This window comes from Mustelus asterias, chromosome 9 (genome assembly GCF_964213995.1).
Source record: "Mustelus asterias chromosome 9, sMusAst1.hap1.1, whole genome shotgun sequence".
NCBI lineage: Eukaryota > Metazoa > Chordata > Chondrichthyes > Carcharhiniformes > Triakidae > Mustelus > Mustelus asterias.
This window is the reverse complement of record NC_135809.1, coordinates 45,917,690-45,939,216: the sequence shown is the minus strand read 5'-3', so window position 1 is coordinate 45,939,216 and position 21,527 is coordinate 45,917,690. Positions and strand designations below refer to the sequence as shown.

At 43.5% G+C, this 21,527-nt stretch overlaps 2 pseudogenes; both read right to left on the bottom strand.

The window, feature by feature from the left end:
• Positions 1-1,717: 1,717 nt before the first annotated feature.
• On the bottom strand, positions 1,718-1,920 carry LOC144499326 (U2 spliceosomal RNA; annotated as a pseudogene).
• A 148-nt stretch (positions 1,921-2,068) lies between these two features.
• Positions 2,069-2,274, bottom strand: LOC144499316 (U2 spliceosomal RNA; annotated as a pseudogene).
• Between the last annotated feature and the right edge of the window lie 19,253 nt (positions 2,275-21,527).

Genomic DNA, 21,527 nt, shown 5'->3' with positions numbered 1-21,527 from the left:
GCCCCTTAAAAGGGCACACTACTTTTTTATTTCAAATATATATTTTATTCATAAAAAAAACTCTCAAATAAGCCATTGCAAAACAATGTATCTGATAATTACAAACAGTGCAAAAAAGACCAGCCATTTTTACAATACTTTACGATTCTCATTTACAAGACATTATGTTCATTACATTTCAGTACTTGAAACTATATACATTCTTCAGATTTTACTGTGTGCTGTTATTTTTCAGATTGGCACACAGTTACGCAGTCCGAGGGTGTTCTACAGTTACCGGGCCCTCGGTCTGCCTCGGTTGAAAGGCTTTACACAGTGGCCTTTCCCCATTGTGCCTTTGCGGAGGCTGCCCCAAGCTTGAGAGCGTCCCTCAGCACGTAGTCCTGGACCTTGGAATGTGCCAGTCTGCAACACTCGGTTGAGGACTGGAATCTTTGCACTGGAAGATTAGCAGGGTTTCGGGTGGACCAAAGTACGTCCTTCATCGAGTTGATGACCCTCCAGCAGCAGTTGATATTTGTCTTGGAGTGCGTCCCTGGAAACAGCCCGTAGAACACAGTGTCCTGCGTCACTGAGCAGCTCGGGATGAACCTCGACAAATACCACTGCATCTCACTCCAGACCTTCTTTGCAAAGGCACATTCCATAAGGAGGTGTGCGACCATCTCATCACCCCCGCAGCCACTTCGAGGGCAGCGTGCGGTAGTGTTGAGACCTCAAGCATGCATGAAGGATCTGACGGGAAGTGCGCTTCTCACCATCAGCCAAGCCAAGTCTTGGTGGTTGTTTGTGGCCATCTTCAAATTTATATGGAGATCAAAGATGGATTGTGTCCAGAGGGAAGCGATGCACAAATCTCTAGAAAAAGGAGGGAAAAATGTTCCCAACGCCGCCCTCATCCTGATGGCCACCTTTGTGTGCGGCTGCATCAAGCTGTGTGTTGATCCTCGGTATGCTAACACCAAGTGCCACTACTTTTTGAGGTTCTACCTGTCCCAAGTGTTGCAGAGGATGGGTCTGGCCACACTGCTGTGGAACGCTCCAAGTAGTTGGACCGTACCGCAGCACCTGTCCTTTGTGGAGAAAGTTTTCCAAAAACACACTTTTGACCACATGGTGATCAAGCAGTGGTCAGCACGTAATGTCCTTGAGGCCCTGAGGGAAAAGGAGATAGTGGATCCTGTTGGAACGTTCCCTGGGCAGATTGTCAGTGTCATCTGGCAGAATGCCTCATCACCAGAACTTAAAAGGGCGCACTACTTTTTTTTAATACTTTTCCAATTCAATCAAATCAAGTCCAATTCAGAGTCTCAACAAGTTGAGACATTTCCGATCCAGGCTGACAAGACAGGACCTTCACACCTGTCTTGGGCCTGATCTACATGAGCCCAGCTGATTGGAGGAGGGGCAGGGTTCCTCCTCCAAGGCTGGATCTTATTTGCATCTTAGCCAAAAGGCCGAGATGCCGCTTTTAAAAATTGCTTCATATGAATATGAAACTTAAATGCAACCTCATGACCTCAACCAAGTGCAGCATCCTATCCATACTACACTTGATCTTAGCCAAAAGGCCGAGAAGCACACTACTTTTTTTTATACTTTTCCAATTCAATCAAATCAAATCCAATTCAAAGTCTCAACAAGTTGGGACATTTCCGATCCAGGCTGACAAGACAGGGCAAGCGACCAAATTGCCCTGTCCTGGGCCTGATCTACATGAGCCAAGCTGATTGGAGGAGCAAAGCAACACCTCCTCCAAGACTTTAGCTCATTTGCATCTTAGCCAAAAGGCCGAGATGCCGCTTTTAAAAATTGCTTCATATGAAACAAATGAAGCTTCAGTGTAACCTAATGACCTCAACCAAGGGCAGCATCCAATCCATACTACATTTGATCTTAGCCAAAAGGCCGAGAAGCGATAAGCACACTACTTTTTTTTAATACTTTTCCAATTCAATCAAATCAAATCCAATTCAGAGTCTCAACAAGTTGAGACATTTCAGATCCAGGCTGACAAGACAGGGCGAGCGACCAAACCACCCTGTCCTGGGCCTGATCTACATGAGCCAAGCTGATTGGAGAAGGGGGAGGTACCTCCTCCAAGACTTGAGCTCATTTGCATCTTAGCCAAAAGGCCGAGATGCCGCTTTAAAAAATTGCTTCATATGAAACATATGAAGCTTCAGTGTAACCTAATGACCTCAACCAAGTGCGGCCGACCATGGGCTGCCGACCATACTACACTTGATCTTAGCCAAAAGGCCGAGAAGCGATAAGCTTCATAAGCGATAAGCACACTACTACACTGAGAATAAGGTCAAGTATATTTTTGCCTCTTGTTGGTTCCCTCATCATCTGCCACAGTCCCAATCTAGCAGCTCCGTCCTTTAGGACCAGCTTGGCCTTTGGTGGTAGTACCAAGCTACGCTTGGTGATGGACATTGAAGTCATTCACCCAGAGTACATTCTGTGCCCTTGCCACGCTCAGTGTTTCCTCCAAGTGATGTTCAACATGGAAGAGTACTGATTCATCAGCTGAGGGAGAACAGTATATGGTAATCAGAAGGAGGTTTCTTTGCCCATGTTTGACCTGGTGCCATGAGACTTCAGGGCGGGGTCCATAAATGTTCATTCTCATGTGCTGTTTCCCTGAAGGAATTCAACATTCAATGAAAAATATATTCAGCATGAGAGAAGAGACATAGGGCCCGATTTTACCATTTTGATTCTAAGTGCTGAATCTGGGTGCAATTCAGATCCGACTTGGAAACCTGTTCTTCGGCGCCTCCATACGCACTCAGCCTGAAAAAAAAATTGCGGGTCTGAATCGCGCTGTGGGCGGGGCTTATCGCGCCTGAAAGGCTGCAGCCCCAATCGGAGCTCTGAACTGCGCATGCGCAGTGAGAAAAAGAATTGAAAAACATGCCCCTATCACGTTGCTCACGGGCCACAAGAAGCGGATAAAATGGCCTGGGAGCAAAAAGCGGGAGCAATGGCCCACACAGATATCGCCCCACCCCCACAACATAACTGTCCCCCTTATCCACTCACCCCCGGCTACCCAGACTGATTGCGGCCCCCTGCCCCCCTTCCCCCCCACCAATCACCCACAGAGTGGCAGTGGTCCCCGCCGCCGCCCCCCCCCCCCCCCCCCCCGCCCTACCACCACCAGAGATCCATCTGGCCTCTCCCCCCCACCAGTGAGTGATCAGCCTCCCCCCCCCGACCAGAGATACATCTTACCCGCCTCCCTCACCCCCCCTCCGCTCCAACCACACCAGAGAATGATCTGGCCTCCCTCCTCCCACCTTCCCTCCCACCAGAGAATGATCGGGCCTCCCCTCTCCCCAGAGAATGATCGGGCCCACCCCACCATCCCAGAGAATGATCGGGCCTCCCCCCCTCCCCCAGAGAATGATTGGGCCTCCCTCCTCTCCCCCCCCCCCCCCCACCCACCACCAGAGAATAATCAGGCCTCTCTCTTGCCCTCCTCCCCCCCGCCATCAGAGATACATCTGACCCACCTCCTCCTCCTCCTCCCCCTTCACCAGAGAATGATCTGGCCCACCTCCCTCCTTCCCCACTCCACCACTGATCTGAGTCAGAGAGCCGTTGGAAGCCCTGAACTTACCTCTTCAGAAGCTGAAGTGCGTGAAACAGCCCTTTGTCAAGCATATCTATTTCACGCCGAATCCGGACGCGCGAACGTGATGGTAAACGGGGAAATGCTGGTAAAGTTGGGCAGGCAGCCCATTAATTCAGTTTAAATGCATGCATGCCCGGACACGGGCGCGGATCGTGTTATTGGCCTCATGCCCGACTTTACCAAAACGGGCACGAAGCAATGGTAAAATCGGGCCCATAATTGTCATTTGTAATGATATTTAACTTGATCTCATTGAGGACTCTTGATTTTATTCAGAGGATGAGAGTGGTCATAGAATCATCGAGGTTTACAGCATGGAAACAGGACCTCTGGTCCAACTTGTCCATGCAGCCCTTTTTTTTTAACCACCATGCTAGTCCCAATTACCTGCGTTTGGTCCATATCGCGCTATATCCATCTTACCCATGTAACTGTCTAAATGCTTTTTAAAAGACAAAATTGTATGCGCCTCTACCACTACCTCTGGCAGCTTGTTCCAAACACTCACCATCCTCTGTGTGAAAAAATTGCCTCTCTGGACCCTTTTGTATCTTTCCCCTCTCACCTTAAATCTATGCCCTCTAGTTTTATGCTTCCCTACCTTTGGGAAAATATGTTGACTATCTAACTGATCTATGTCCCTCATTATTTTATGGACCTCTGTAAGATCACCCCTAAGTCTCCTATGCTCCAGGGAAAAAAGTCCCAGTCTATCCAACCTCTTCTTATAACTCAAACTGTGGTAATTTGTTCCTGTGGTGTCATTCCACAGAAGCAAACCCTAACCGGTATCTTAGCCAAATAGCCATTCTTCATAGGTGAAGTGAAACAGTCTTCTGTTCTATTCCTCGTGAGGGCATCACACTCAAGCTGAACCGTACAGAAAATGGTGTAAGCACTCTGTGGTGAACCATCGTTGGTTCCCACTGTGGGATTGTTCTAATGTTGTTGTTGGGTTGTTCTAATGTTGTTGTTGGGCTAGGGTGGGATTGATACACCTGTGGTTGTAACTGTTGTGGCACATCCCAGTCGGGCTCCGCCTCCTGGGAGAGGTATAAGACCCCCTGCTCGGGCGGGACCTCTTCAGTCTGGGATAGTGTGTTAAAGTTCTGATAGTTCCATTGTTAGTTAATAAAAGCCTTCTTTTACCGAAGCTTTGTGCCTCGTGTCAAATTGATGCGCATCACACTCAGCAGGTCAAATGGTGGAGAAAGAAATAATGTTAACTGTTCAGGTCAATGACCTTCCATCAGAACTGGAGAATTTGAGAGATTATTAATAGTTCTGAAACAAGTGCCAAATCAGGGAAAAGTCTATGATAGGGCACAGGGCAGCAATGATTAAATAACTAAAGGGATTATTTTTCATGTCTACATAATTCCAAAAAAAATTCCTCTGGATCTCAATAGGGAAACCCAGGATGAGTTGTTTTTAACCCTCTGTATCGTGGGGCTGCTGAGGCAATAGTAGCACCATACTGCTGCTGCCTTAACTCAGTGCTACTTCGCATTAAGTTGATCTTTCTCTACACCCTAGCTATGACTGTAACACTACATTCTGCACCCTCTCCTTTCCTTCTCTATGTACGGTATGCTTTGTCTGTATGGTGCGCAAGAAATAATATTTTTCACTGTATGCTAATACACATGACAATAATAAATCAAATCAAATCAGCATATGACCAGAAAAACACAGCAAAATTTAATGATAAACCTCTTTTGTTCACTTTAAACTATTGTTATCTCAATGATGCAGTGTATGGTTACACACAATAGGAAGTTCTAATGAGCCAACACATCTGCAGATCTCAGCAATCAATACTTCCAGAAAGGGTTCCACCAAATAACTAGAACAGCAACACTGGCAGACTATGTTGCCTTAATGTGTGCACTTCATAAAGATGTTGCTGACTTCTTTCATCAACCCCAGTCATCCCTTCTTCATAGCAGCAACAGATTTCTTCTTTTCATTATGAGGCGAGAGCCTCTTTCCATCGATCCTCAAAGCCCCCAGACTTCCATCAGCCTTTGACCATCTCGCACCCATTGCCAGTGTTCCTGATCTCTTGCTTCCAACTTCTCCAAATTCTATCTTTAGATTATCCCTCTCAATATGAGAGTCGAGATTGCATTGTGTGGGTCTGCATGATCAATGTGGAAGTAAAATGATAAAGTGAAAGAAATAAATTATACATTCCTATTACTGTATCTCCATGGATAACATGCATTGCAATTCTGTATAAAGAAAATTCAATAATCAGTTTATTAAATTGAAAGCTTTTGTGGTATCAGAAGTAAGATTCAGATAAAATATATATCCAGGTCAAAGTAGATTTAAAAGCTTCCACCTTCATTTCTCCCAAACACTTTCTCAGTTAAGCTAATAAATAATGTTGCATCAAAACACTTCCACTGATCTACATATTTTCCTCCTTTAAGGTATGTACCTTGTCCTTTTAAATTTCCGGACACCTATAGGGAGCAGCAAATACAAATAAGAATCAACAGTTTTACGAATGAGATGAAATTCTGTGAGCAGCTAATACAAACATCACAGGGTTTTCACAATTTAACTAACAGAAATGAAAATTATTGATAAATAGTTGTCATCCATGGAGCAATTAGAGCAAAGCAACGTGAAGCTGAAATATTCATCTCCATTAACACTCAAAAGTATTTCCCACTGGCACTTTTAAAATCGTGACAAGATAGATTTGCAATTGATGAACAAAAATTACGAGAGGAATTTGACATTACTGGAAAGTGAAAATTAAGTTTATACAATACTGTAGCCAATAAGAACGTGTGAGAATTAAGTGATACGCTGCTACTTGTAGCTTTTTTGTGCGTGTTTTACCACCATGGGAGCAAGGAGGAAGATAATGGTGGCCCAAGCTCATAAACCTTGATTTAGTTGATCACAATGTTATGGCTCCTCATGCAAGGGACCACATCATCTTGCTTCAAGTTCACACTGATTGTAACTTGAGCTCAGTGTAAAGGAGCATGCATTGACCAATGAAACATTTAAAATGTGGTATGGATTTCTTAATGTTACGTGCTCATTAACATTAACTATTAGTTACTAGGAGTGAAGTTCTGCACTTTTTTTTATTCCTTCGTGGGACATGGGCGTCGCTGTCTGGCCAGCATTTATTGCCCATCCCTAGTTGCCCTCGGGAGAGTCAATCACATTGCTGTGGCTCCGGAGACACATGTAGACCAGACCAGGTAAAGACAGCAGATTTCCTTCCCTAAAGAACATTAGTGAACCAGATGGGTTTTTTCCGACAATCGACAATGGCTTCATAGGTCAGGAGATTCTTAATTACAGAATTTTTTAAATTGTATTCAAATTCCACCATCTGCCATGGTGGGATTTAAACCCAGGTTCCCAGAACATTAGCTGAGTTTCTGGATTAATAGTCTAGCGATAATGTCACCAGGCCATCACCTCCCCGTGTGGAAACAAGCGAGAGTTTTATTAGTGCCCCATTTCAGCACCAGATATACTCAGGCCAGTTTGCAGGACAGATATCTTGAACTGATAGCTACAATATAATCTTAGATACAGAGAGAGAAGAGTAATGCCGACCAGGGAGAAAACCAAGAAGACGATTATTTTAGCTGGCATTTGAATGTGATTTTACTGGTTCTTTTGTGTACACCTGTACAAGGCAATTCTGAAATCGGTCTTGTAACTAGAATAAGACGTGCAATTTTTCTTTTAGATCTTTAAGCATCTCAGTGTGATAGAATGGCATATTTTCCTTGACTTGTAAATTCCATTTACTTTATGCAGTCCCAAGTATGTGATTATGTCCCACATTGTTTCTTAAAATGCCTGTCAAATACCAGACTGAGCATTACATTGTGTTTAAGGGCATGTCAACAGATGATGCTGTGATACTGCTGTAATTTGTACAGTGGTAGACATCTTAGGTTCGTGGAGCCTGCTGTGAACGTGATTATGCCACTTAGTGGCATAAATGCATTTTTGTGGCATGTTGGACATTTTATTCACCAACTCTGGGAAATTGTAGCAGGAGAAAAGATTAAGTTTCACTCCATTATTTCTGTGGTAAGACAATGAACTTCGTCAAAACTCAAATAGCCTGGTAGTGCAGGTTAGATACTGGAGCCGAGTCTTTATTCAATTACCAGGATTTATTTACAGAGACACACATTGCATACTCTGCACAAGAGTCTATTTTAGTCTATTCCTAGTTTACATATATGTAATATATAAGATGGCTATATATAAAATAGATATATATATATATATATATAAATATGAGTACAGGGTGAGTCCCCAATTAATGCTTACCATCTGAACACGATAGATAATGAACAGACTTGATTCTAATCATATCCCTGCATCAATTAAAAAGCACAAATATTGATTTATTTGTAAATTATTCTATCCATTTCAATTTAAAAGCATTATACAGGCTCCAATGACATGTCTCTGATATTCTGTAACTCACTTTAAATGCATAGTTTCCTGTGATAGCTATTTTAATGAATTGAATGAACTGACCCCCATGGTCATTCTGAAATCTGACATGCCTTTTGCAACAGCTTTATCATTTCACTTCCACATTGATTATAACTCTGAGGCGCACTGGGAGCTGGGTGACTGATACCTTGATTTGATTTGATTTGATTTATTATTGTCACATGTATTAACATACAGTGAAAAGTATTGTTTCTTGCGCGCTATACAAACAAAACATACCGTTCCTAGAGAAGGAAACGAGAGAGTGCAGAATGTAGTGTCACAGTCATAGCTAGGGTGTAGAGAAAGATCAACTTCATGCAAGGTAAGTCCATTCAAAAGTCTGACAGCAGCAGGGAAGAAGCTGATCTTGAGTCAGTTGGTACATGACCTCAGACTTTTGTATCTTTCTCCCGAAGGAAGAAGGTGGAAGAGAGAATGTCCGGGGTGCGTGGGGTCCTTAATTATGTTGGCTGCTTTGCCGAGGCAGCGGGAAGTATAGACAGAGTCAATGGCTGGGAGGCTGGGTTGCGTGATGGATTGGGCTACATTTACGACCTTTTGTAGATATCTTGTGGGAAACCTGGAAGTGTGTTCAGTGTATTTGTCATTGGCTCTTTAACACAACCACCTCTTTATCATTTCACTTCCGCATTGATGACACAGACCCACATAACACAATCTCAACTTTCATTTTGAAAGAGATAAGCTAAAGCTCGAATTTGGAAGTAAGAGAGCAGGAACTCTGGCAATGAGCACAAGACAGTCAAAAGCTGATGAACCTTTGGGGGCTTTGAGGAGAGATGAAAAGAAACTCTTCTCCCATAAGAGAAAGGAACCTGATATGAAGAATGGAGGACTGGAACTGATTAAAGAGATGCAATAAAAAGATAAGACTGACGCATTTGCAACAACCTTCAGCCAGACGTGCTGAGTAGATGATCCACTTTTCTACCGGACGTCCGCAGCATCACAGATCCCAGCCTTCAGCCAATTTGATTTGCTCCAAATTTTATAGAGAAATGGCTGAAGGCACTGGATACTGCGAAGACATGGGCCCTGACAATGGATGGCACCTTCTGGCCCTATCAAGGCAGGACCTGCCATGGGATATTAGGCATCCCAGCCCAAAGTCCATTGACTTTCGGCAGGAGCAGATGATCTTGTTGGCTGGCTGGGCCAGAACATCCCACCCAATATTCCAATAATGGTAATGAACACTTCTCCTCCTGATTTTGTCGTACCCCTATCCAAGCTGTTCCAGGACAGTTACAACACCGACATCTACCCAGCAATTTGGAAAATTGCCCAGGTAGATCCTGTGCACAACCTGTGGGACAAATCCGGCCTGGACAATTACCATCCCATCGATCCTCTCTAGATCATCAGTAAAATTGTGGAAGAAGTCATCACCAGCAATATCAAGCAGCACTTGCTTAGCAATAACCTGCTCCATGATGCTCAGTTTGGCTTCTGCCAGGGTCAATCAGCTCCTGGCCTCATTACAGCCTTGGTTCAAACATGGACAAAAGAGCTGAACTCCAGAGGTGAGGTGAGAGTGACTGCCCTTGACATCAAGGAAGCATTTGACAGAGTGTGGCATCAAGGAGCCCTACCAAAATTGGAGTCAATGGGAATCAGGAGAAATCTCTCTTCTGGTAGGAGTCATACCTACTCCAAAGCTGTGGTTGTGAAAGTCAATCATCTCAGCTCCAGTACATCACTGCGGGAGTCCCGCAGGATAGTGTCGTAGGCCCAGCCACCTTCAGCTGCTTCATCAATGACCTTCCTTCCATCATAAGGTCAGAAGTGGGAATGTTCGCTGATGACTGCATGATGTTAAGAACAATCCATGACTCCTCAAACACTGAAACAGTCTGTGTCCAAATGCAGGAAGACCTGGACAATTTCCAGGTGTGGGCTGACAAGTGGCAAGTAACATTCACGCCACACAGGTGCCAGGCAATGACCATCCCCAAAAAGAGAGAATTTAACCATCACTCCTTGATATTCAATGACAATGCCGTCGCTGAATCACCCACTGTTAACATCTTGGGGTTACCATTGAACAGAAACTGAACTGGACCAGTCATAGAAACACTATGGCTACAAAAGCAGGGCAGAGACTGGAAATTCTGCTGTGAGTAACTCATCTCCCGATTCCCTGAAGCCTGTCCACAATCTACAAGGTGCAAGTCAGGAGTGTGTTGGAATATTTGCCACTTGGTTGGATGACATCACTCAAGAAGCTTGACAGCATCCAGGACAAAACAGCCCATTTATTGGCAGTCCTTCTACAAACTTTTATTCCCTCCACGACTGATGCATAGCGTGTACCTTCTGCATGATGGGAGATGGGCAATAGTTGCTGGCTTAGCCAGCGATGCCCACATTTCATCAGAGAATTTTAAAAAGTAAGGGGTCCTCTATTCCATACTCCTGGATTTTGTGATGGTGGGTGTATTTGAATGAGTGTCTAAATGAAAAGGAAGAAGGATGATAATGAAAGAAAAATGTATAAGAAGAAAACAAAATTCTAAACACTAGAACTCAAAATGACAATATAGGAAATGCACAACAGCTATAGGAAAGGCTTTGACCTTCACAATGGCTCACACCCTATATTTTCCCTCATGCTAAAAACCACAGCACAGTCCACTTGTGCGCTGTGAGCAAGAATTGAGCAAGTCCACCATTTCAAGTCTGATCTATCCTGTTCTGAGGAGCTCTGTGCTGCAAACAGAGAATTACTGAAGCATGAGAAATGTCAAAAGCACACAGAATACTGAAAAACAAAATGGTTATGCTGCCTCATGCAGGTTAGTTGTGTGGAAAACTTGTCTTGTGGGGTCACCTTTCCAAGAAACAAGATAGCAACAGTTGTGGCGTCTGAGTGACAATAACAAAGCATTCAGTGGTTTGGGAAAGCATGTGAAGCTTTGAGACAGTTGTGTACAGAGAGTTGAGCATCAGTCAGTGTACGTTAGGGCAGAGAAACTGAGCAGGATTGAATTCTTTTTCCATTCCTTTTCGCTCGACACACCAAAAGGAAGCAAGATTTGCAATCAGACAGCATCTTTCATGGCTTCAGTGTCAAAGCACTTCACAGCCAGTGAAGTACTTTTTTTGAAGTGTAATCATTGTAATGTCGTACAGTGCTGTCTATGAAGATGTTCACTGATTAACCATGCAACACTTACTTAATGGATGCAGTGCTAGGCCTATTGGTAAACTGATTGAGGTTAAAGTGAAATCTAATAGGAAAGCAAACATTCACGTCCTTAAGATTGTTTTACTTTCTGGGACAATTCTTGAAATCTGAACAATGTGGATTAAAAATCTAAAGTTGAATCAATGATGTACTTAACTTTTTTTGGGTATTGACTTCAATTGTTGAAATATTAGTTCATGTTATACTAAAAAAAATCAAATCATTTCCTTCAGTTACATAATGTGCTTTTTAATTCTAACTCAGTGTTCTGAGACTCGCATCCAAGAGGAAAATATACTGGAAAAATTAATTTCCTTCAGTGCATTGTGCTCAATGTCGACAACCTCGAGGGCTGAAATATCTCCTCCTTCATAGTCAAGAGCAAACCGTGTGATTAATTTGTTCAAACTTAAACCAGCAGATGAATTGAGGTGAGGATTCCCCCTTGTCCCCCATGGGGAAGCATCTAATCTTCACTGGTCACATGTTCATACCAATATTGGTCAGACAGGAAGCTCCTTGCATGAGGAATCACGATTAAGTTCCATATTATCGTCTACTCCTAATAAAGTGAATTTGTTATAGGGCTTGAATTATCTAATAATTTAATTTAAGTAATGTATATGAAACAGCAAACAAAATATATGTCTTTAAATCAGACAATTGTATGTGGCAGTTTTGAATTAAGGAGTCATCCCGCTAAAATGTTTACGCTTGAAGGCTGAAACATGAATCCATCACTCAGTCAAAGCAAAAACAGCAATGCTAAATACTTCTGCATTAGAAGCTGATACCCAAAAAAACAAATCAAGTGATTGATTTGGGTTCATGTTGTTATTCTGATGTCACTTACATATATCTTTGATGTTCCCTTGGTAAAATGCCTGCAATGTAGAGATCAGAGGCAGAATCTGTAGTAGTGAGATTCTGAATGCAGCACTATACTGGAATCATCAAGTATGTGAGGTCTTAACAAAGTTCTGAACCCATACCAGAATTGGGAAGTAAGATGTCTCATTGAAGACTTGCCCTGCATTGTCACAACTACATATGTGTGTACTCGGATGTTTGAAGAAATTAGAAGAATTAAAACAAATATGTTGTCCAACACCTGGGACCGGATTTTTCCTTTGTCGGCATGAATTGGGATTTAGGCCATTTCCCTATGTTGCAATGGTCATCTTGATCTTCTGAATGGTCATTCCTGCCCACCATATTTTCACCCTAAGGTCAGGCAGGAGTCAGGGCCACCACTCCCAGAAGCAGGATGGATATAGAAATGGAGCCAGGCAGATGCTGAAGCGGCCAGTTTAGAAGGTCTGTCCCCATTTGCGGGGACATCAGCCCAGTTCTGTAGATGAGTGTGAACCTTCCCCGAGGTCTCACAGCCTATCCTTCCCATGTACCAGTCAATCGCATGTCCACCTGTGTCTCCCCATGACCCCCTTCATCCCCCAATTTCCCCATGCTCTTTGTGCCCCTATACTCCCACCCCTCCCTCATTCCCTCACCCATCATAGCCCCACCTCCTCATATCATCTAACAGCCCACCATGCCCACTTACCTAGTAACTACCATGTACAGAACTCTTGAACCTATAATAACATTGGGAAGAATTTGAGATACTCATGAAATTGCTCAGATAAGCAAACATTCATTTAATTATCACTTCAAACCCCTAATTACATTGTATGGTCATAAAATTGTTCAGATAAAAAGTCCCCTTGACAGCTGTGTCAACAACTCCTGTTGAGTTGAATCCATTAGTAGGATTTGGAGCTCAGCCAAGCATTCACATGGGACTCCATTGCACAGCTATATAAATAGGCCCTTCAGAGCTGAACGCGTTAAAAGCTTTGAAATTATTGAAAGAGCTCAGCCATCTCTTCAAGCTTAAAAGCTGTGGAACCGACACCTGAGGTGTTAATTAATGAAAAGATCAAAACACAATTGATACAGTCACGTCAAAATATCACTATTGTTCAATGCAGAAGAGCACGTTATCCATTGGGTAAAGTACTACATGGGCGGATTGTCTATACAATCCATTTGAAGTGTTGGATGCAGCCCTCCATTGGCTGGCAGCGGAATTTTCTGGTTCCGCGATTGTCAATTAGCTTTTCCATTGAATGCATTCCTTGCCACTGTGAAACCCATGGTGGTGGTGCACCATTGGCAAGACCTGAAGATCTCACTGGCGTGAACGGCCGAAAAGTTCTGACCTATGAATCTGAACACACTTTCACTTTTGCAATGGTGGTCAATTTAGTTGATTTCCTTTTAAGAACAAAGTCCTATCATTAATCACGATATTAAGAACATATTTAACCTATCGTACAGCATTATATTATGACATGAGACGTTATCCAATACTTTTGGACTTATCTGCCAATAGATTCCAACTCCAGGCTAGGGCTCCTCTGTTCATGGCACCTCTGACCTGATGTGAATTCCATCTTCTCCAGAAGTTGACCCACCTCTCTCAAAATTGCAGGACATCTACAATGCCCTCTCCCACAGTGGAGCCCAAGGTCTGGGCATTGTGTGCAGGCTCGCGATCCCCCCTCTTACCTGCATTGACCATAGCCGGTGTAGTCGGTAAAAAATACCTCTGAGGCTGGTATGAGTCAAAATAGAGTAGGCTTTATTCTCACAAGCTTGCGGGAGAACTTGACCCCTTGAAAGCGGAAGCCAAAGTTCTCTCTGAACACAGAAAAGTGGGGATATATATACATCATGGCTCCCAGTACCAGTCACGACACCAACACTGGTCTGGTCATGAATCAAAGTCCATACAACAGTCCTTGATCATGAAGCAGCAGTTCTCTGGCTAACTGGCAGCTGTCGTCACGATACAGTCTGAGGTTTCCTGCTTTTCCACGGCCCTTCCTTTGAAGTTACCGGCACAATTGTAGCTGGCCCAGCGGGAGTCCTCCTTTAAACGGCCGTTATCATGCTCCACATCTTGTAATGCTTTCTTCCCTTTACATTTACCACGCAAGCCTGTAGAAAAGGTAAGACTTGCATGTCTGCAAACACATTCACATTTACATTTACATTTGACTATCTATTGTTAACTTGTATTAATGTCAGAAGCAGTATAAACAAGGGGATTAGCTATAATGAAGGGTTATGCTTGTGATACATTCTAAGTACAAAGTTCAACCTTTTAGGTACAAAATACATTGAGTACAAAAAACATTAACCCTTTCCCTTCTTCACCGGTGATGGGAATGGGGTGGGACTTCCCTACAGGAGACCCATCCACCTCCCACCCACTTATTTTTGCTGGCTATCCTATCTAGTTGTTCCCCATGTCGAGACAGAAAAATCAGGCGACTGATATTTGACACATATTGACAAAACACACATGGATGACAAAGCAACTTTTCCCAATGCTCAATGATGCCAGATTCAGCCAAACTTGGCTTATACCTCGGCCACTTTAAGATGTTTCCAAGTTTGGCTGACTCTGGCATCATTGAGCATTGGGAAAAGTTGCTTTGTTACCTTATTGTCCACAAATAACATTTGGTAGAAAAGAGTGCAAAAAGAGTGCAAATGAAGGGGAAAATATAGATGTTCATACCCACTGTATAATATAATATAAAATTATTTTAATACAAAACTATTTTAATAATCTACATTGCATTATAATCAATGACATTCCTCATCGATGTTATGGGTCTCTTCAAAGCCCCTATCCGATTCCAAAAGTTCTGTCCTGATCAAAGCTTTTCACATATCCACTGTAATTTAATTACTAGTGACTTTACCGTCGTGCCCTTGTTATGGCAATGATGCATCTCATCAGATAATTAAAATCCTGCAAGACCTCATTTTCATTAAAAATGCCAAAATCTTGCATAATTTTAATGAAGCGACCCAAATTTAAAGAAGCAATGTTTAGTTTCCGTGCGTACTAATCAGCCCATCTGACATTCAAGTACTTCTTTTTTCAAAATTTGGTACTGTAGTCACCCCCTAATAACTTTTATTCTAATTATAAACAGAAACCCTTCTGCCTCGATCAATGCTGTTAATTATCACTGGCTATGTAGGGCAATAATTCTCACTGAGGGTGGAATCTTGTGCGCTCTCTGGTGGTGAGATTGGAGGTGGGAAGGACAGGTTGTTCCGCAGGATTGTGGAGTGTCACTACCCTGCTGTCATCCAGTCTCTGCTAAGAATTATATTCTGCGTGGGAAGACATACGATCGAACTGCCTGCCCTGGGAGGTGATGGCCTAGTGGTATTATCGTTAGACTATTAATCCAGAAATTCAGCTAATGTTCTGGGGACCCGGGTTTGAATCCCGTCATGGCAGATGGTGGAATTTGAATTCAATAAAAAATATCTGGAATTAAGAATCTACTGATGACCATGAAACCATTGCCAATTGTTGGAAAAACCCATCTTGGTCACTAATGTCCTTTAGGGAAGGAAATCTGCCTTCCTTACCTGGTCTGGCCTACATGTGACTCCAGAGCCACAGCAATGTGGTTGACTCTCAACTGCCTCTGAAATGGCATAGCAAGCCATTCAGTTTCAAGGGCAACTAGGGATGGGTAATAAATGCTGGCCAGCCAGCGACGCCCATGTTTCAGGAATTGATAAAAAATTACCTATTGAGACCCTTATGTTGCAGCTGTATAAGGTGCTGGTGAGGCCACACCTGGAGTACTGTGTACAGTTTTGGTCTCCTTACTTGAGAAAGGATATACTGGCACTGGAGGGGATGCAGAGGAGATTCACTAGGTTGATTCCGGAGTTGAAAGGGTTGGCTTATGAAGAGAGACTGAGTAGATTGGGGCTATACTCATTGGAATTCAGAAGAATGAGGGGAGATCTGATAGAAACATATAAGATTATGAAGGGAATAGATAAGGTAGAAGCAGGGAAGTTGTTTCCACTGGCGGGTGAAACTAGAACTAGGGGGCATAGCCTCAAAATAAGGGGAAGCAGATTTAGAACTGAGTTGAGGAGGAACTTCTTCACACAAAGGTTTGTGAATCTGTGGAAGTTTCTCACCGGCTCTCCAGCAGCCAATGTGACCCCTGATGCCTCAACATGATTCCATCCTGAGCGACTGTATTCAGTATTTTCCAAGGTTAAATATCAAGACAGCCAAACTGAATTCTTCCAGTCACTTTGGTTTAGTCTAAAAGCTTTAAGGTTCAATATGGATTATTTATTCCCAGAACATTACCTATTCAAAATAACTTCTTTTATCATTATTATAGAAGCATGTAAATTTCCTGAAGTAAGTACTTTGTCATTATGCTTTAGACCAGTGAAACAGTTGAGGCTGACTCATTGGATGTTTTTAAGGCAAGGATAGATACATTTTTGAACAGCAAAGGAATTAAGGGTTATGGTGAACTGGCGAGTTAGTGGAGCTAAGTCCATGAAAAGATCAGCCATGATCTTATTGAATGGCGGAGCAGGCTCGAGGGGCTAGATGGCCTACTCCTGCTCCTAGTTCTTATGTTCTTATGTTCTTAAGTGGCCAAGTCATGACCATTTAAGGATCTCATCCTGCTGCCCCTGGTATTAACCCAGTGGTGGGCGGGCCTGTTGCCATGCAGTGTGCACAACAACTAAACCTGAATGGCCAGTTTATTAGCTCTGGTGTGGGGGATGGGGTTTGTGGATTCACTGGATCAAAGGCACTCAGTGCCTGATCAAGCAACAGGACATCTGGAAGTGGGGAACCTGCTGAAAGCCAACATCTACCTTTGTTTCTGAGCCCTATGCAAAACTGAATTCTTCCAGTCACTTTGGTTTAGTCTAAAAGCTTTAAGGTTCAATGTGGATTATTTATTCCCAGAACATTACCTATTCAAAATAACTTCTTTTATCATTATTATAGAAGCATGTAAATTTCCTGAAGTGAGTACTTTCATTGATTGTCATTATGCTTTAGACCAAGTGCTTCAAGTGGCCCTCACAACGTAGCTCGAACTATGGGAGACAAAACCTTTATTATGCAGGAAAGGGCAGATTGGTTACTCCCTGATAAAAGCAAATTACTGTGGATGCTGGAATCTGAAACCAAAAGAGAAAATGCTGGAAAATCTCAGTAGATCTGGCAGCATCTGTAAGGAGAGAAAAGAGTTGACTTTGGGCCCGATTTTACCATCAAGTTGTGCCCGTTTTCAGCCGTGAAAACTTTGTAAAGTAAGGGTGAGGTGAGTAGCACGACCTGTGCCTGCCTCCGCACCGGTTTCCCCTTTACCAAAGCCCGAAAATGGCCACGATCGGGACTGCACCCGAAACGGGCACGATGGCCATTTAAATGCTGACTTAATGGGCTGCACGCCCAACCTTACCGGCACTTCCTCTTTTACCACCACATTCACCCATCCAGATTCGGCACAAAACAGTCCGATTCGGGCGCTCCAGTTAGTGAAGCAGTAAGTGCTGAGTGTCCAACAGCTCTCTGCTTGAGATTGGTGGTGGAGGGGTGAAGGAGGGCCCGATGGCTCTCTGCTTGAGATCGGTGGTGGGAAAGTGGGGGGGGGGGGGGTTCGCTGCCACTCTGCCTGAGATCAGTGGGAGGAAGGGGGTTCCGCTGCCACTCTGCCTGTGATCAGTGAGGGGGAATGTGGGTCCACTGCCACTCTGCCTGTGATCAGTGAGGGGGAAGGGGGGTCGGCTGCCACTCTGCCTGAGATCGTTGGGGGGAAGGGGGAGGGGGCCACGATGGGTCTGAGTGGCGGAGGGGGTGGGGAGATAAAGGGGTCAGTTAAGTTGTGGGGGTGTGGCAATGTCAGTGGGGACCAGGGGGAGGCATTACCCGGCCCAGAGCGATGTGACAGGGGAGCGGCATTCTATCATTTTTCTTTCTGTGCCTGCGCAGTTGGAGGCGCCGATTAGAGCTATAGGGTTTCGGGCATGTTAAGCCCCGCCCCACAGGCTTCTGCAGCGCGATTCGGAATTTCTGATATTTTTTCAGGCACAGTGCGTACGGGGGTGTCTGAGAACAGGTCTAAAGTCAGATCTGAAACACTCACAGTTTCAAGTCCGCCCAGCACTTCGAATCAAAATGGTAAAATAGTTGAGTCCAGATAACCCTTTGTCAAAGCATTTCATCCACCATATCACTCAACACAATACCTCAACAAGAAACTTTTCCTGTTTCTTGCAGATGTTAAGGAATGCAAGCTTCAACAACTTATCAACACCACTGCCCATCCTAGGCCCTCCACCAGTCCCAATCCTTCGAACCCCATCTCTTCCAGCCCCAGTCCTTGCTGTGTGTTCACCATACCCTTAGACCTTCCCCTCTCTGAGGCTGAGTGTGCTGTTCTCAGGCAAGGACTCAGCTTTGTACCCTTATGTCCCCATCTATCATAGAATCATAGAATGAACTCCAGGCTCGACATAATGTTGAACTCTTCTTTCGTCACTGTAACTTTGACAAAGGGTCATCTGGACTTGAAACGTCAGCTATTTTCTCTCCTTACAGATGCTGTCAGACCTGCTGAGGTTTTCCAGCATTTTCTCTTTTGGTTACTCCCTGATGTGGGTTGAGGGAAGTGGGAGTGAGGGAGGCGGGGGGGGGGGGGGGGGAGCGGTGTGAAGTTTGTCGGGGGGTGGGGCAGAAGAACTTCTGTAAATTGTTTGAATTGGCTTTACTAGAAACTTTAGATGCAGGTTTGCTGTGTTTTCAACTGTCCAACTGATCCCACAGGCAGTTCCACACAGCCGCATTTCCTTTATCAGGCACAGATACATGACTAGTTTTTATGTAAGTTGTTTTATCATTGGAGCCCAGGCAGCAGTCAGCATGTGTGTAACATCTCCAAGATTAACCTACTTGGCCTTTGGTGATCTCTCGTCCATCATCTGTGGTTGGAATTCTAACTTAAACAGGCTAGTTTACAGATACCATCAAAACAAACCAAGGCCACAAGGACACAAGCATGTATCTCCTCTTGAAGGCGAAGGACACTACTGGCAGTTACAGTACATAACATAAAAGAGTATTATTTTAGGATAATATGAAAGGGATCTATTTTGAATAAGATAGTGCGTGCAGGCAAGCCTAGCCTCACTGGGATTCTTCCGTGACATACCTTTTTAAGGGATAATGTTTTGATCATTAACTGGTGGTAAAATATTAGTTCAAGTTCAATATTATTCAACAATAGGTCCACCTTTCCCCTCTCAACCTTACTAAATATTCATGAAGGGACATCACCTCCAGTGATTGCAGGGAGATTCTGGCCTATACTCTGACCCAAATTGATATAATAAAAAGCTAACAAATCTTATTAAGGCAATATGGTCAGAGTAAATCATAATAGAAATGTTGAACTTCTTCGGCTGGGATATTTAGAGTGGCCTGTCCTCAAACCCTTCTTACACATTATCTCCTCCAACTTAAAGACTGTCCTTAGAGCAACCTCTTTGATTGGGTCATTCCATGGGGAGGCGATGGCCCAGTGGTATTATCACTAGACTATTAATCCAGCAACTCAGCTAATGTTCTGGGGACCCGGGTTTGAATCCTGCCATAGCAGGTAGTGGAATTTGACTTCAATTTTTAAAAATCTGGAATTAACAATCTATTGATGGTCATGAAACCATTGTTGATTGTTGGAAAAACCCATTTCGTTCACTAATGTCCTTCAGGAAGGAAATCTGCTGTCCCTATCTGGTCTGGCCTACATGTGACTCCAGAGCCACAGCAATGTGGTTGACTCTCAACTGCTCTCCAAGGGCAACAAGGGATGGGCAATAAATGCTGGCCAACCAGTGACACTCATGTCCCATGAATAAAAAAAAAGCAACCTAATTTCTTCTTCAGCTCAGTCTTGTCTGGGAAATGTCTTGGAATATTTGTCAACATTCAAGACTCGCCAGATGTGCCAGTTGATGTTATTGTTGAGATTTGTACAATTGGAATATGGAGTTAAACTTTATACATGATCCACAAAATCCAGAAAACGTGGATTATTCTGGCCACTGGCTATTAATTTTTGATCTGCAATGCTGATGTAAGTTTTTAATTGAAACCTGGTCAAGCAGTTTTACTTATGGACCTGTTTTTTTTGGCAGAGAAAATACTTCAACGTGAGAAGTGATGTGGATTAGCTGTGCAGTTGTCCAAAATGATCAAAATGTTGTGACTGTGCATTTCAATGACCAACTTCAGTAACTTTGTAGTTCTGGCTGGGACAATTCAGCAATGAGCTTTTGCTTCATATTGACATCATGGAAACAGCAGCCAGGGTTTTACAGTCCCTCTTGCCCTGTGGGATATCACGGCCTTGTCTAAGTAAACAACAATTTAAATGGCCCACCACATCCACCAGTGGATGAAACACCGTGGTGGGGCCATCAAATCTTGGCCATTGTCATTCTTTATCCTTATTGGAGAAATGATGTTGATGTCCTTAATACTTGTCCCACATCAGGAAGAGAACAATAGTCTTTGAATTCCTTTGCTGCTGCTTTGAAAGAGGAGCTCCAGTAGCTCCCACCACCATTTTAGATGCCACCAAGTGTGTATTTAGTAAGGTTGACAGGGGAACGGTGGACATATTCTCAAACAATAATCGAAGTACACAATCTTGTGAGCTTTTTTGCATGCCAATTTATACTTCAGCTCTCACAAATACCATCATCCACTTGAGGATTTAAATGAAATGGCTAGGAATACATTTACCTCTGCATATCCATTTATTATTGATTCTCCATCATTTAACCTTACTGTTCTCGGTGGAGTCATCACCCCACTACTACTGCTTCGTGATCCCTTCTATCTTTTAGCATTGGATGAATGTGGATATTGAAAGGTTGAATTGTTAAAGAGTGGTCTCGAAAGTGTTAGACTTTTAAAATGATCTGCTTTTAACATGTGGACAACAGGGGCAAGAGATTATTTACTGCCCATTCCTAGTCACCAGAGGGACTGAAGTAACAGGGAGGTAAGACCAGGTCAGGATGGCAGAGTCCTTGGAGGATATTAGTGAATGTGTTTGTATTTTTTTTACAACAAACCAGCAGCTTCTGAACAACAAGGCACACACTTTTGATTTAGTTTGTTAATTCACCACTTTTCAATTGCAAAATCAGTACCATAACCACTAGGCTACAGTGTCCCCATGTGCTAAAAGCAGAGATTGGTGCTTAGCTGAGACTAATGTATTTAAAACAACTGCA